Source organism: Diceros bicornis, chromosome 6 (assembly GCF_020826845.1).
Source record: "Diceros bicornis minor isolate mBicDic1 chromosome 6, mDicBic1.mat.cur, whole genome shotgun sequence".
Lineage (NCBI taxonomy): Eukaryota > Metazoa > Chordata > Mammalia > Perissodactyla > Rhinocerotidae > Diceros > Diceros bicornis.
In genome coordinates, this window is record NC_080745.1 from 12,088,268 (window position 1) to 12,106,388 (window position 18,121).

The window sequence follows — 18,121 nt, forward strand, 5'->3', positions numbered from 1 at the left end:
TTATGCGTCCTGAAACTGTGGAAATTACCACAGGATGGATTTGGGGACTGTCTTAGTCAGTTTAGGCTGCAATAACAGGATACCATAGACCGAGAAGCTTATAAACAACAGAAATTTATTTCTCACAGTCTGGAGGCTGGGAAGTCCAAGATCAGGATGGCAGCAGATTCAGTGTCTGGTGAGGAGCCGCTTCCTAGTTCATAGACGGCCTTCTTTTCACTGTGTCCTCACATGGTGGAAGGGGCGAGGAGCTCTCTGGATTCTCTTTTATAAGAGCACTAATCCTCCACATAAGGGCTCTATTCTCATGACCTAATCACCTCCCAAAGGCCCACCTGTACATACCATCACACTGGGGGCTAGGTTTTAACATATAAATTTTGTGGGGACATGAACATTCAGTGTATAGCAGGGATCCACTGCACCCACTGTGAGATGGACTTGAGCTAACACTCCGTTGACCACCTGCCTTCCATAACCCCAGACCCCAGTGATCCTTTGCGTCTTCTGGAATTAGTGTCAGTTCAGAGCCAGTGTCCAGTAATCTCGCAAAAGTCTGATTATTTCCTTTTACCCAATGCACAGTCACCCTGGTAAAAGGCCATAGGTCACTTTGAGGGAAGACTGGAAGAAAGATTAGCAGTATAAAATTTTGGCAGTGTAGTGGAGTCCCTCCTTGAGGGAACTTGGCTTCCCTTCATTCAAGAGTATCTGGATCTGTAAACTGGTTCAAATCTGGGAATTGACTTAGGGACTAGGACTCTGTTTTGGTGATTCAAGTTAGACTTCTGTTCTATTTACCTAGAACTCTTCCGCTTGTACAGTCAATCATGGTATCCCTGAAAGAGATACAGATGGGCAGTCTACTAAGTTTAGATATAGAAGGCTGTATATACATATAAAATTTATTTCAAAGAAACTCTTGGACAGGAGCTGATGCTGTAGTCTTGAGGCAGAATTTCTTCTTCCTTAGGGAAACCTATTTTTCTCTTAAGGTCTTTCAATTGACTGGATGAGGCCCACCTGCACCATCAAGAATAATCTCCTTACTTAAAGTCAACTGATTGTGGATGTTAACCACATCTACAAAATACCTTCCTATCAACGCTTTGATTAATGTTTGAATAACTGGGTAATATAGCCTAGCCAAGTTGACACATAAAACCATCATACCTATGATTATCATATTAAATATTCCTAAACAATCAACTTCATTTTCAAAATCAGTTAATTAAATTCCCTTGAACGAATCATTTTAAACTTTAGTAATGTTAATTAGGCCAGAGCAAATTTACAAACCTATCAGGCCAAGTCATGTTATGTATATACACAACTCCTGTAAATCTAATGAATTAGTAGAACAGTGAATAAATCAAGTTCTCTTAAACATTTCATCATTTTTTGGTGCTAATGCAATTAATATTATGTTTATAATTTCAAATTCTAATTGTCAGAGATCAGTTGACTATATTTGAATTGAATGTGTCTCCCTTTAGCTTCCGCCCAAAAATACTGTTTATAAACTCAATCAGTTACATTCCTACACATTTCACATTAAATTGCAAGTCAAATATGTTGAGTTTTCTAATATGTCAGATTCTCTTAAATATCTCAAATGTCTTAAAAACAAACACATTGTCTTCATGATTATAAGACGTGCTTAAAGGGACACTACAATTATTAATTCTCCGTTGATTTCTTTGTCACTCCCCGTTTTTGTTTTACTTTCCCAGTGGAGGCTACTGGGTCTACATATTTAGTTTATGGACATTACAGGCAGAGAGTCTGGACCTGGGTTCAGGTTTTACAGACTAACTAGTTGACCTTTTAGCTTTTGGACTTTTCTATTCTACACCACAGCCTCTTACAACTATAGTGAACACTTTCTCATGATGTTTCCTTGCCTGAATTGCATTGTTGGATGCATCGCTGCTGCTCATTCAGATTATAATTAAGCTCTTTATCATCCAAGTTATGCTGTGAAGATTCTACACCTTTCTTTATATAGCTTTCTTATCCATCTCCTGTGTCATTACATCAACCACTTCTCCATAATTCTTTGAACTGTGGCTGTGGCTGAGAATACTCAAAGTCTGACCCCCACTCCCGTCCTAACAGGCCCATGCTTCTCCCGGCATACACACTGCCAGGCAAAGCAAAAACAGCAAGAAGATCCCATGTGGCCACAGTCAGGCCGTGTTCAAACTCAGCCCTGGCATCGCCTTCTTTGGAAAGCCTTCTTTTATGTATTTGTAAGTTGTTTGGCGTTCTATGCCAGTTTCACAGGATATAAGAGAAGATTTGGCTTTTGCTGAATCTCTTATAACCAGCTTATTGAATAAAAGAGAAAGCCCAAGACTAGAATTTTTGTCCACAGAAATGCAGTTCCCTTTAGTATTTATGGTCCCAAATTTCAGAGAGAGAAGGACAAATTATGCTGATAGGTAGACGTCTGTGTGACGCACAGCTCCTCCGGCCTCAGCACTCCCTGCGAGACATCCTTCTGGTGGAGAGCCCGGTGTAGGTGAGCAGGGAGGAGGGTCAGTGACAACAAATTACTTTCCTCCTCTAGGCCCCAGATTAGCAATAACTGTAATAATGGCCACATACATCAAACCCATAGGACACATTTATAAATAAATAAATATGCACACATAAACATATATCTATAAACAAATATATGCACGTATGTGTATGCATATATGATTTCATTTAAGCCACCTAAAAACCCTCTATAAAGTAGCTACTAATATGAGCGTTTTCCCTATGAGGAATCCAAAGTTCAGGGAACTGAAGGAAGATGCTCAAATGGACACTGTTGGTAAGTAACAAAAAGTAAATTTAAATCAGGTCATTGAATTCTAGTTAATAATATGAATGTTGAAGTGTTTAGGGATAATGTCTGCAGCTATCTTTGAAAAGCATCAAAAAATAAGGTGGATTGATGGAGGATAGAGGGGTGATTAAAGGATCAATTTGCCATAAAGCAAATGTAAAAACTGTTATTTGTAGAATCTAAGTGGTAGGTTATGAGTGTTCACTGTATAATTCCTTCAACTTTTCTGAATTTTTGAAAATTCTTACAATAAAATAAAAAGGGGAATATAAAAATCGGGTCTATTTGGCTCTCAAGCATGCTTTTTACTATACTGTTCTTCCCTAAATATAAAATGATTGTGTTGAATTATGTGATCTCTCTATACACAAATTTAAAATAAGAAACTGACATAACTCACACACAGTTTGACTGAATTGGAGTCACACACATTCAGAGGACTATCAGATCACCAACCAAGAGGCATTTTAAAGTAATTTGAATCTTTATTGCAGGCTCTTTTAACAATATCAAACCCGGTGGTGTGATACATTTATAATGGTCTGAGAAAACCCTCATCATCCTCCTCTATTTCTCACATCCTTGGTATCTTTCACATTCCATAGCTAACACCCTCTCTCATCTCTCATCCAACGTGTACAGGTACTGTCTCCTCTTAACTCTTTTCCCTTTTCTTGTTAATCTATTATGTCTTCTTTTTATCTTCTTCTCCCCTTTGATAATCCTTGTAATAAAAATAATTCCAGACCTATTGAAGCTTAAAAATCCCTCAGAGGGATATTCTAGTATCAAACCAATCCTCCCACCCAAAATAACTAAAAATACTGAGTAAAATTTTAGAAATCTATTTGAAGGCATCAAGAGCTGATGATACAATAAGGACTTGAGAATGGCAAAAATGAAAAAGACTGACAATTCCAAGTATTGGTTAGAATGTTGAGTTATTAGAAATATTATACACTGCTGGTAGGTGGGTAACTTGGTACAAACACATTAGAAAACTGGTTTTCATTCTCTACTAAAGCCGGTACACATATGTGCTATGACCTAGTGATTCCACTGTTTGGCTTATACCCAACTAAAATACATATGTGTGCACCAAATGATGTGTACCAGCATGGTCAAGCAGCACTATTTATAACAATCTCAAAATGAAAACAATGCAAATGGCCATCAATTGTAGAATGGATCAGTTGTCATCTCTAACAATAAAATACTATGCAGCAAAGAAAACAAACTACTACATCTACATGCAACAACATGGATAAATCTTATAAACATATTTCTAAGGGAAAGAATCCATACACAAAATAATACATGATTCTATTTATACAAAGTTCAAAAAGTCATCTAAGTGTTAGAGGTCAAAATTACAGTTACTTTTGGGGAGGGGACACAAGGAGGTAATTCTGGGATACTGTTAATGTTTTATTTGTCAATCAAGGTGGTGGTCACATGACTGTGCTCATTGTCTGTTATACTTCAATTAAAAGTTTATTAAAATACCAAGAGAATACCAAATCCAGCTTTATTGTGTCATTCATTCCATTCATGAACATTGACTAAACATGACTTATTTGCAGGGCACTGAGGATACAACAAATCCTGTTCCTCATGAAGCTTATGTTCTAGTGGGGAAAAAAACTAAATAAATGAATAAATAAATGACAGGCTCTAAATATAGAGACAGGGAAGAGCTCTGCAAAGAATTAAGATAAACATTTGAAAGAGAACAACCGGTTACTTACTTTACAGAGAAAACTTCTCTAAGGAGATGATATCCAAACTGAGATCTGAACAAGGAGTTAGCCTTGCAAAGATGGAAGAAGGGAATTACTGAGGTAAAGCTTTATGGCCATAATGAGTTGGCGTATTTGAGGAATTGAGGGGGAGATTATAACATCTTGATTCAGCCTTACTAAAAATTGCAACTGAAATCATGACAATATCAATGGCACTTAACGAAAGACTTTGGTTAAGGGAACTGTTGACACAAGTGTTTGAAACCTTGGGGTTAAAAAGATAAGGAGGAATATTAGTAAAAAGTTACTTATCGAGGTATTGTAAAATTTAAGTTAAATCTATCTATGATTTACCTTATTAAAATTGAGGTTCTAAGTATTTGTTTATTTGCTTTAACAGTTAGTTTTCAATCTCTGTGACTTGCAGCCTTGAAACTATGTGTATTTGGAATTGTAAACCACAGTTGTTAAAGAAGCATGTTTGTTTCACCTAAAGATGTCAACAGTGTTTGCCACAAGTTTGCTCTGTTTGGTCCTGTAATAACTCATTCACCGTGACTGTACTGCTTCTTTACACGTTGCGCTGCCTGTGTATCTATTAAAAATACCTTTAGATTCTCTTAAAGGTAAAAATGTATATTAAAGGTTTTGTCTTTATGAAATTTGCTTTCAGAAATAATATAAATGATGCTAACAAATTACTTTAAAACACTACACAAAATCTCATTGCTCCACAGATGTTTGGGTTCCCAAGACCATCCCCAGGTTCAATGATTCACTAGGAGGACTCAAAAGCCTCAGTGTATAGTCTTATTCATGGTTATTATTTATTACAGAGAAAAGATGCAAAGCAAAACCAGCAAAAAAAAGAAATGCACAGGGCAAATCTAGGGAAAACCAGGCACAAGCTTTCCAGAGTCCTCTTCCAGTTGAGTCACACAGGATGTGCCTAATTCTCTCAACAATGCATTGTGACAACATGAATGAAATGTAGTCTACCAGGAAAACTCATTAGACTCAGCACCCAAGGTTTTTATTTAGGACTAGTCACCTTCTGCCCAGTGTGTACCAAAATCCAGACTCCCAGAAAGAAACATGTATTCAGCATAAACCATATTATTTGCACAAACACTTTAGGCACAGATAGCCACTCTTATCAGTTAGGGTGGTGGGAACTCTCCTCAAAACCAAATTCCCAGACACCAGCCAAGGGCTGTCTTGGTAAGCAGGCCTTTCAAAGGATAGCAGTCAGGCCTGCTATGTTGTCTTTTCTGCACAGCAAGTTAATATGGCTAGTGCATAGTGAGAGAGAGGTAGAATGGAACAAGATGAGATTGAGGAGATAAACAGAGGTCAGATCATAGGGGAGTGTTCAGGCCACAGTAAGGCATTTGGAATTTGTTCCAAATAAAATGGTAAATCAATGAAGAGTGCATCTGTCAGAGTTTAGCCAGGAAACAGAAACTACTGTAGGTTTTTAAAAAGGAAGAAACTTAATACAGGAAATTGATTGTACAAGCAATGGAAAAGCAGGGAAGCCCAAACAAGGAGTAGTAAGGAAAATGTCCAGCACAGAGGGATGCAGGCAGGTGACTAACATGATAGGATTCTTATTTTCAAAAGACCACTCTGGCTGCAGGTGGATGGTAGAATTGAAAGGCTCCAACATTCTTCTAGTGGAAGCTCCAGAAGAGAAGGGAGGGATAAGAAAGCAGGACTATTTAAAGAAATAAAGAATTACTGAGGGTTTTCCATGATTAGAGGAATGTGAATCCTTAGATCCAAAGTACATATAAGTACTGAGCAGGAGAAATCAAAATAAATTCACATCTAGACACATTGCAGTAACACTGCAGAACATCAAAGATGAAGAGAATGTCTTTACGTTACCAGATATGAAGATAGATTTTGTACAAAGCAATGACAGTAGTCTGAGAAATGATATCTTAGCAGCATATAGCTAAAAAAAATTAGGGTAATCATTTCAAAAGTAGAAATCCAATATCAAGTTTTCAAAACAGTAAAGGATTATAAAAAGAATGTTAAAAGTTTATCAATCTAACAGAAGACAGAAAAAGGGGAAGAATAAGTAAAATAGCCGTAAACTAAACAGAAAAAATAAGATGATGTAACTAAGACCAAATACATCATAACATATCAGAAATTAATAAATGCAATCAGATTAAATGCACTTCTTAAAAGACTGAATTTATTCTGTTCAGCAAAAAAACAATGATAAAAAGTAAAACGACAACCTAGAGGAAGAGGAGATATCTGCAATACATATATCCAAAAAAGGACTCCTATCCAGAGCATATTTTTAAAACTACTACTAATCGATTTTAAAAGAACAGACCCAATAGAAAAAAAATGGGTAAAAACTTGAACAAACACATCACAAAAGAGAATATCCAAACAGCCAACAAACATATAAAAATGTGCTCAACTTGATCAGTCATCTGGGAATTCAAATTAAAATCGCTATGAGATACCACCACACACTCACTAGAAGGACTAAAATGAAAAAGACAGAAAATACCAAGTGTGGATGAAGCTACAGAACAACTGGAACTCTCATACCTTGCTGGTAGAAGTGTAAATTGGTACAACCACTTTAGAAAACTATCTGGCAGTATCCACTAAAGCTAAGCATATGCCTACTCCATGACCCAACAGTTCTACTCTTAGGTATATACCCCACAGAAATCCATTCACACGTCCACAAAAGGCATGTACAAAACAGTCATAGCAGCATTATTCATGGTGTCACCAAATTGGAAACTATTCAAATGCCTGTAAACAGTAGGATAGATAAATATACTATAGTATATACACTGCACAATAAAATACTATACAGCAGTGAGACTGAACAAACTACAACTAAATGCATCTGATAAATAGAATATTGAGCAAAATAAGCCATGCACAAGGGTATATTCAGTCTGACTCAATTTATATAAAGTTTTAAAAAACAGGTAAAACTAACCTTTCCTGTTAGAAGTCAGGATAGCAGTTACCCTTTTTCATGTGTGTGAAAATTCACCAAGATGTGCACTTATGATTTTTTGCACTTTTCTGTATGTATACTTAATGTCAATAAAAAGCTTTTTAATAAACTGAGTTCATCAGATTAGAGGAAAACAAAATCCTGCTAGGATAGCTTAAAAGAAAACATCTAAAACAAAATGACACAGAAAAATTGAAAAGAAAGAATTGAGGATAGGAGTACCGTGGAAGTACCAACCAAAAGAAAGCTAGCATAGCAATATTAATAAAAGACAAAAATAAAATTTTTGTCAAAATAATAATGACAAAGAAAATCCTCAAGAAAATAGCAATCATGAACTTAAATGCACCAAAAATACAGCCACAAGTTCTATAAAGAAAAGTTGATAGATTTACCAGGAGAAATCGACAAATTGGCAATCATAGTAAGAGATGAGGACACACTTTTCTTAGAAATTGATTAGCGAGATAAAATAATAAGGGTACTGAAGACTTGAACAATAACAGTAACATATTTTTCCTAATAAATCTATGATCAACAAATGTGTGTTTTTGTTATATAAAATATTTCTTACATGATTGGTAAATAGGGGAATGAAATCAATATAACATGGAAGTTACATTGATTAACATTTAATTAGTGTTTTTCCTAGAATGCAGATGTTTTGCACTACCAAGAATAACAAATGAACACCAAGTAACAGAGCTGAATTCAGCAAGCCACAGTGACATAGGATACTGAACTCCTTCCCACATTTACTCCCCATACTTCATCTTCACCCAGTGTTTGGAAGTAGTCTATCTTAAAGTTTTCTCTGATCTTTGTGCATTTAGCCAAACATTGGATTACAAATATAAAGCGTGCAACATGGTTTGAAAATGCCACAAAACCATGCTGTGACAAAATTTCTTCTGGCAAATGTAAAAGAAGACAAGTATTAAAAAGAAAAGAAAAGCATTAAATTATAAAGCATTTTGAAAAAATAAAAGAACATGGGACATCCCTTGAGCAACTGAATCAAGGGCATCAACATTGTGTGCACAATTAGAGACAGTGCCAAAAATAAAATAAAGTTATCTAGCTGGAACAATTGATTGTCAGTTCAGGAAAAAAAAAAATCTGAAAGAAGGTGAGAAATAAGAAAAATAAAAGCAATGGAAAGAATGAAAATCAAACACAGAAGCCATCAGGCGAAAACTTTTCCACAATATAAGAAAAAGCCTTGGCAATCTATAAAGACCTTTTTTTAAAGCTAAAAGTCTTCAAGTATGTCATCCTTTAATGTTCACAGTGGCTGGTTTAGTGGCTTCAAGACCTGGTATGTTTTCCGCAACATTAAACTGTCTGTTGAGGCCAAAAGTGCAAATGAAGCAGCTGCAAAGACTTTTTACCCAGTGTTAAAACAAAAAATAATTGTATTATAAAACCGTTATGAATAAAACAGTGTGGTATTGCCATATCAACAGACTAAGGAAACAGAATAGAAAAATCCAGAAATAGATCAAATTGAATAAGAAGTTTAGTAATTCAACTCCGGGGGGGGTAATGCATTGATTAATGAATGGCATTGGGGCAACAGTTCTCCATTTGGCAAAAAATAAATTTGGATTCCTACTTAACACCACACAAAAAAATTAAGATTAATTAACGTGCTAAATATTATATATTTATACAGGAGAAGGAGAGAGGAGGAAAAGAAAGCAGGAGCAAGAGGGAGAGACAGTTAATGTTGAATTTATTTATAACTGAAACGGTGAAAGCTTTCTCAAGCAAGATAAAAATTCAAAAATTCACAAAAGAAAAGTGATATATTGGATGACATTAAAAAAATTAAAGTGTGGTATGACATTTATCCTGAATAAAGTTTAAAAATATGCAACAGGCAGACTTCCAGTTTCCTCTCCAACATGTAGAGAGTTTGGAAGTCATCATTCCCTTCCTTACAAAAACATAAAATGTAAAATAAACTGAAAATCCATTACTCTTCTTAGATCTATCAGAGAATTGAAATCACAGGACAAACTGATGCCTGTGAAACTAGAGAGATGGGCGAATACAGAGCCACAGCTTACCGTAAACAGAAGTGGCTAGAGTCAGTACCCAGGGAAGGAAAACTGAGACTGTAATTGACAAACTGCAGAGGCTGGGGGTGGACTAGCTTAACAGTGAAGACTTCCTGGGGGCTAGTCCTAGAGCGAGCCCACATTTTTGTGAGTTTTACTTCCAGGAGTCCCCCCAGGTTCTCATGGGGAAGATCTGAGAAAATCCCCTGGTGACTTTCAGCAGGGGAACAAAAAAAGAAACCATCTTGAAATAAGCCAAGAGTATTCTGTTCTTCCCCTGCCCTGGAGGGAAACTACTTTACCAAAGTCTAACCAACATAGAGAAAGTGAAATACCCAACCCCAGTGCTTCTAGCCTTACTTTCCCACTTTAAGGGATAAGGAAGCTAAGAAGCATATGTGAAGGTCACAACCCAAGGAAATAGACTTATTAAAAGATGGAGACTTTATCAGAGGAGTAAAGAACACACCCTCTCCCCTGACACCTTACTACCGCATCAACAGGACTCTGTATAATAAGAGAGGACAACAGCTGGAAGAACTGCAAGGAGTCTATTTAAGAAGGAGCTTCTATTCTATTTAAGAAAGAGTTTCCAGAGAAATCCAAAGACAAAAACCAGGACACTATAGGGGCCGGCCCGGTGGCGTAGCAGTTAAGTTTGCTTGATCCACTTCAGTGGCCTAGCGTTCACAGGTTCAGATCCCAGGAGCAGACCTACACATCGCTCATCAAGGCTTGCTGTGGTGGCATCCCACATACAAAGTAGAGGAGGATTGGCACAGATGTTAGCTCAGGGCCAGTCTTCCTCACCAAAAAAAAAAAAAAAAAACCAAGAACACTAGAGGAAATTGAAGCCTCAGACACCTACAGCTACAGCAAATAGTAAACATAAGGTAAATCCCAGCCAGATAATCACAAATGTTCACACCAAAGGCCTATTTATCTCAGTTCCTATTACCCAATACATCATGTCTGGCTTTCAACAAACAAGTCATATATAAAAGCAAGAAAAACACAGTCTTAAGAGACAAAGCAAGTAACAGAACCAGATTTAGATATGCCAGAAACTTTGGGATTATTATACTGGGAATTTAAAATAACTATGACTAAGATGAAAATGGCTCTAATTTTAAAAAGTGGACAACATACAAGAATAGATAGGTAATGTAAGCAGAGAGATGGAAATTCTAAAAAAAAAAAAATTCAAAAGGAAATGTTAGAAAGCAAAAACATTGTAAGAGAAATGAAGAATGCTTTTGATGGGCTCATTAGTAGACTGTACACATTTGAGGAAAAATATCAGTAAGCTTGCAGATATATCAATAGACATTTCTGAAACAGAAATGTAAAGAGAAAAAAGAATGAAAGAAAATGGAATGGACTATCCAAGAACTGTGGGACAGTTACAAATAGTGTAACACACATGTGATGACAATACCAGAAGGAGAAGAAAGAGAGAAAGGAACAGAAAAAATATATTTGAAGTAATAATGGCTGAGGATTTTCCAAAATTGATAACAGACATCAAACCACAGATCCAGGAAGCTCAGAAAATGCTAAGCAGGATAAATACCAAAAAATCAACACCTAAGCATATCATATTCAAACTGCAGCAAACCAAACGCAAAGAGAAAATCTTGGAAGAAGCCAGAGAAAAAATACAAGTTACCTATAGAGAAAAAGGATAAGAATTACATTGGACTTCACTTCACAAACTGTTCAAGCAAGAAGGTAGTGGAGTGAAACATTTAAAGAGTTGAAATTAAAAAACCACCTATCTAGAATTCTGTCTTCAGCAAAAGTATCTCTCAAAAGTAAAAAAAAAATAAAGACTTTCTCAGACAAACAAAAATGGAGGAAACTGGTCACCAATAGGCTTCCCTTGCAAGAAGTGTTTAAAAAGTTCTTCAGAGAGAAGGAAAATTATATAGATCAGAAACTCAGATATACATAACGAAAAGAAAACCATCAGAGAAGAAATAAATGAAGGTAAAATTAAATCTTTTATTTCCCTTATTCTTAATTGATCTAATAGATAACTGTTTGCTCAAATGATAAGACCAACAATGCATTGGGTGATTATACCTTATGAATAAGTGAAGTGAATGACAGCCAGTCATAGAGGATGGGAGAGAGAAATTGGGATTGCCCCATCGTAGGTCTCTACGCTACACATGAAGTGGGACAGTATTATTTGAAAGTGGACCTAGTTGTAAATGTATACTGCAAACTTTACGGCAACTACTAAAAATATTTTTAAAAAGAAGTATAATTGATATGCTGAGATATAAAAGAAAATGGAATCATATAAAATGCTCAGTGAAAACTAAAGAAGGCAGAAAAATTAAGGGAAGATTGAGAAAAACAAAGAACAATTATAACAGAAAATAGTGATAGACATGGTAGCTATTAATTCAAATACCAATAATCACTTTAAATGTAAACAGTCTAAATACACCAATTAAAAGACAGAAACTGAAAGAGTGGATTAAAAAACAAAACTCAACTATATTGTCTACAAGAAATCCACTGTAAATATAAAGGCACAGGGTCAGCGCTGTGGCTTTGCGGTTAAGTGCATGCTACTGGCGGCCCGGGTTCGGATCCCGGGCGCGCACCAATGCACCGCTTCTCCGGCCATGCTGAGGCCACGTCCCACATACAGCAACTAGAAGGATGTGCAACTATGACATACAACTATCTACTGGGGCTTTGGGGAAAAAAAAAAGGAGGAGGATTGGCAATAGATGTTAGCGCAGAGCCGGTCTTCCTCAGCAAAAAGAGGAGGATTAGCATGGATGTTAGCTCAGGGCTGATCTTCCTCACAATAAATAAATATAAAGGCACAAACTGATTAAGAGTAAAAGGATGAGAATGATATACCATACTAATACAAATCAAAAGAAAGCTGGAGTGGCTATCTTAATTTCAGACAAACCAGGCTTCTGAACAAAGAAAAGTATCAGGGATAAAGAGGGTCATTACATTACGATAAAGGGGTCACTATCCAAGAAGACATAACAATCCTTAATGTGTATGTGCTTAACAACAAAGCATTAAAATACCTGAGGCAAAAACTGGTAGAACTGCAAGGAGAAATAAACAAATTCACTATTATCGTTGACAACTTCAACACACTTCTATCAGTAATCAACAAATCCAGTGGGCAGAAAATCGGTAAGAACACCGTTAAACTGAACACACCATCAATTGACTGGATCTAAATGACATCTATAGAATGCTTCATCCGACAACGACAGAGTACACATTCCCCTCAGGCTCACATGGAATGTTCACAAAGATGTACCACATTCTGATCCATAAAACAAGGCTAAGAAAATTGTCCAAGGTCATATAACTTTCTTAGAAATATTTTCCAAACTAGTGGAGGACAATAGAGCTGTCACCAGGTTGAAGGAGCGAGGGATGTTTCCCTGAGAAAAAGAAGACTCGGGAGTGCATGTCCCACATGGCCCAGGGAATAGCTGACACCCATGGGTGGAAGCTAAAGGGAGGCACATTCAATTCAAATATGGTCAACTGATCTTTGACAACTGGAATTTGAAGTTATAAACACAATATCAACTGCATTAGCAGCAAAAAATTATGGAATATTTAGGAATAAATCTAACAAAATATGTATAAGATCCTTATGAGGAAAAATAGTGAGTTCTGATGAAAGAAAAAAATTTTTAATCTAAATAAAGGGAGAGGTATTCCACATTCATAGATAGGAAGACTCAATAGTGTTAAGATGCTAATTTTCCCCAAATTGCTCTAAAGATTTAATGCAATCCCAATCAAAATCCCAGCAATTAATTTTGTGAATATTGACAATTGATTCTAAAAGTTATATGAAAAAAAAAAAAAACTAGAATACACAACACAATACTGAAGAAGAAAATAAAGCTGGAAGACTAACACTACCAGACTTCAGAAGTTACTATAAAGCTACATTAATCAAAAGAGTGTGGTATTAGTGAAAGAATACACAAATAAGGTAGTGGAACAGAATAGAGAGCCCCTAAAATAGACCCTTACAAATATAGTCCGCTGATCTTTGACAAAGAAGCAAAGGCAATACAATGGAGCAAAGACAGTCTTTTTAGCAAATGGTGCTGGAACAACTGGATATCTACATGCAAAAAAATGAATCTAGACACCGACCTCACACCATTCACAAAAATTAACTCAAAATAGGTCACAGACCTAAATGTAAAACTCCTAGAAGATAACAAAGAAGAAAATCTAGATGACATTGAGTATGGTGATGACCTTTGAGATACAACACCAAAGACACGACCCATGAAAGAAATCATTGATGGGCTAGATCTCGTTAGAATTAAAAACTTCTGCTCTGCCAAAAATAATGTCAAGAGAACGAGAAGACAAGCCACAGACTGGGAGAAAATATTTGCAAAAGACACATTTAATTAAAAACTGATGCAAAATATACAAAGAACTCTTAAAACTCACCAATAAGAAAACAAACAAGCCAATTAACAAAAGGGCCAAAGATCTTAACAGACATTTCACCAAAGAAGATATAGAATGGCAAATAAGCACATGAAAAGATGACATCATATGTCATGAGGGGAATACAAATTAAAACAATGAGATACCACTATACACTTATTAGAATGGCCAAAATCCAGAACACTGACAACACCAAGTGCTGACAAAGATGTGCAGCAACAGGAACTCTCGTTCATTGGTGGTGGGAATGCAAAATGGTACAGCCACTTTGGAAGACAGATTGGCAGTTGCTTACAAAACTAAACATACTCTTACCATATGATCCAGCAATCATGCTCCCTGATATTTACTCAAAGGAGTTGAAAACTTATGTCCACACAAAAACCTGCACATGGATGTTTATGATAGTTTTATTCATAATTGCCAAAACCTAGAAGCAACTAAGATGTCCTTTAGCAGGTGAGTGGATAAATAAGCTGTGGTACATCCAGAGAGTGGAATATTATTCAGTGCTAAAAATAAATGAACTATCAAGCCTTGAAAAGACATGGAGAAGACTTAAATACATATTACTAAGTGAAAGAAGCCATCTGAAAGGGCTACATACTGTATGATTCCAACTACATGACATTCTCGAAAAGGCAAAACTATGGAGACAGTAAAAAGATCAGTGGTTGCCAAGGGTTGGGGGGAGGGAGGGATGAACAGGTAGAGCACAGAGGATTTTCAGGGCAGTGCAACTACTCTGTATGACACTATACTGGTGGGTACATATCATCATACATTTGTCCTAATCTATAGAACATACAACACTGAGTGAATCCTAAAGCAAACTATGGACTTTGGATGATAATGATGTGTTAGTGTAGGTTCGTTGACTGTAACAAATATATCACTCTGGTGGAGTATGTTGACGATGGGGGAGACTATGCGTGAGTTGGGGCAGGAAGTATAAGGGAAATCTCTGTACCTTCCACTCAGTTTTGCTGTGAACCTAAAACTGCTCTAAAAAATAAGATTTATTATTTTTTTTAATTTAATGGGCAAAAGACATGAAGAAACATTTCACTGAAGTAGATACATACATGGCAAATAAGCACATGAAAAGATGTTCCACATCACTAGCCATAGAGGAAGGAAAATTAAGATTACAATGGATATCACTATGCACCAATCAGGACAGGAAAAAAAGAAGTAATAATACCAAATGCTGGTAAGGATGCAGAGAAACTGGATCTCTCATACATTGCTGGTTGGAATGTAAATGGTACAGCCACCCTGGAAAATAGTTTGTCAGTTTCTTAGAAAACTAAAGATATTCTTACTACACGACCCAGCAATTACACACCTGGGCACTTATCCCAGAGAAATGAAGACTTATGTCCACACAAAAACCTGTACACAAATGCTCATGCTTGAATTGTAATGCCCAAAAATTGTTAACAATCACAATGCTCTTCAGCTGGTGAACGGTTAAACAAATTGTGGTATACCTATACCACGGAATATTCAGCAATGAAAAGCAAACTATTGATACCTGCAACAACTTGGATGGATCTCAAGGGCATTATGCTGAGTGCTCTAAAAAGAAAGTCTGCTAAAATAAAATGTAAAATAAAATAAAAATTGGTACTAAAAGTTCCTGGAATTGGCATTAACAAGCGAGGTTTCTGGTCTTAGTTCCTCCAGACATTCACTTTGGTCTATAAGATTGAATGGGGCCTCGCATTTTAACTTACCCATTTCTGCCTGACAATCCAAGACGAAGCATTCATTCCTTTTGCTGGTTGCATCAGTGGGAGAGAGAAAATGTGGAACAGAGACAGGTGAGTGTGTTGGGTAAAATGATCTGTGAACACCAATTATCGAGGAGTCTGCTGCCTCCAGAGGGGTCCAGGAGCCAGACAGGCCTGAGAGGGCCCCTCTTCACAAAGAACTTAATCCACTCTTATCTTGCAGCAACAGCTGGCGGATAAACCTCTGCCAGAGGGGACTCAGGCAGGGCAAGGCCTTTAGTGGGGCCCCAGCCTAATGAAGGTTGAGAAGTGGCTCACTCTGTCACAAACTCCACAGATTGAATACTCTGTATAAAAACTGCCTCTAGAGGTGAAGCAGTGTCAGTCAGTCAAATTTATCTATCCAGAGCAGATCACTGAAAATAATGGCCAGAGAAGAGACAATCCTTAACCATCTGTATCAAGCTTAACTGATCCAAGAGACCTCGCTTTAGCACAACAAAGAGACAGGGGTGGAGAAGTGAAGGCATTTCCTCACAAGACATTCCCAGTGGTTTTAAGGAGAGAACTACAGTCTCACACTCCTTGCCTGGGCTTCATTCACCAGATTCCCCTTTTAGGTTCCTGAGTTTAGAAATTGCTTCCCACTGTGACATTTAGAAAGTACGATACACTGAGCTGGGATAAGGGATGACGGTCAAGTTGAAAGTAACTATTTCTGTCTAAAGAGAGAGAACAAAAATCCTATGGTTCCCAGCACTGGTAGATAAGTAGAAAGTGAGGTTGAGAAAAATCATAAAAGAAACCGCAACTCATTATTAAAGTGTATGGAAAGCTGTCCACCATACATTTAATCAAAGAGATGCACATGGAGACCCATTTTTCATCCACAGAGTTGGCTTCAATGCTGAGCACACTCAGTGCTTGTGAGGTTGCAATGACACTGTTCCTCTCAGAGACCTTACTTAGAGTGTGGCCCATTTGAGGAACCTGATTTATAAAGCAGTTTGGCAAGACTTATCAGGAGCCAAGGGATGTCCACCCCTCCCATCAAGTTATTCCTCTTCTGAGAATTTACACTAAGAATATAATTGACAAAGCTGTATACTCAAGAGATTTGCCATGGTATTATACATAACAATGAATAAATGAAATGCCAAACGTTAGTGGTCTTCAGCATTCTTTCTGCCCTGGCCTCTCTCCTCGAATCACTCCACACACGTTCAAGTTACGAGCTCTCAACCCATCACCTCCAGTAGTGTCTCCAGCTCAGACTCCTCTCTTGAGCTCCTGCTTGGTATTCCCAGCTGCCTACTAGACAGCATCACTTGGATGCTCAAGACTGAAATCATCTTCCCTTCAACTCCTCCTCCTCCAACTACCTATCCAAATAAATTGTACTACTGCCTACACAGCTGCTCAAGCCAAACCTTCAGGCATCATTCTTGTCTCCTGTCCTTCAACTCCCCATGCTCTTAATCACCACCTCCAAAATCTCTCTCAAATCCACACATTTCTTCCCAGCTCCACTGACACTGGCCTGGTCTGAGCTACCAGCATCCGCTGCCTGAATAACCACTATTCTCCCAAATAGTTTCCTCACCCTCAGTCTTACCACTGCCTCAATCCATTCTCCATCAGAGACCTCTTCCTAAAACACAAATCTGATTGTTAATCCTCCACATTCAAACCTTCAGTGGCTTTCTATTGTCCATAGGATCATTTAGGTTCCAAACTCCTGAATGAAGCTTATGAGACCTTCAGTCCACCCTCCACACTGATCTTCAGCCACTTCCACTTGCCCTCATAGCCTTTCTCCGTGCTTCAGACTCACCACACCCCCTCACCTCCTGCCCTTCCCACAGGCTGTGTGTGGACACTCCCACCGGGAGCTCCTTCTTCCCCATAGGCTGGATGACTGAGTAAATCAACGAATAAGTCAGGAGCTGCATGTACTCTGTGGAGCATCATGCAGAAATGATAATGACACAGGAAATAAAATACTTAGATGACACTTTTCTTAAATGCCCAACACATTTCCTACTAGCCAGACACTTTCTTACACGTCTTTAATCTATGGAAGAGGAAGTTCTGACAGCTTGGTATCAGAATCTACCCCCTGACTGGCACCAGCCCTCCATGAACTGGCCCTTAACCACTGTTCCGCAGATGCCCTTCCTGCCTTCCTTCACTACCTGCTCACTTTCCCTCACAACCTAATTTCCAAGGACATTGGGCTATTACAACCATTTTAACTCATG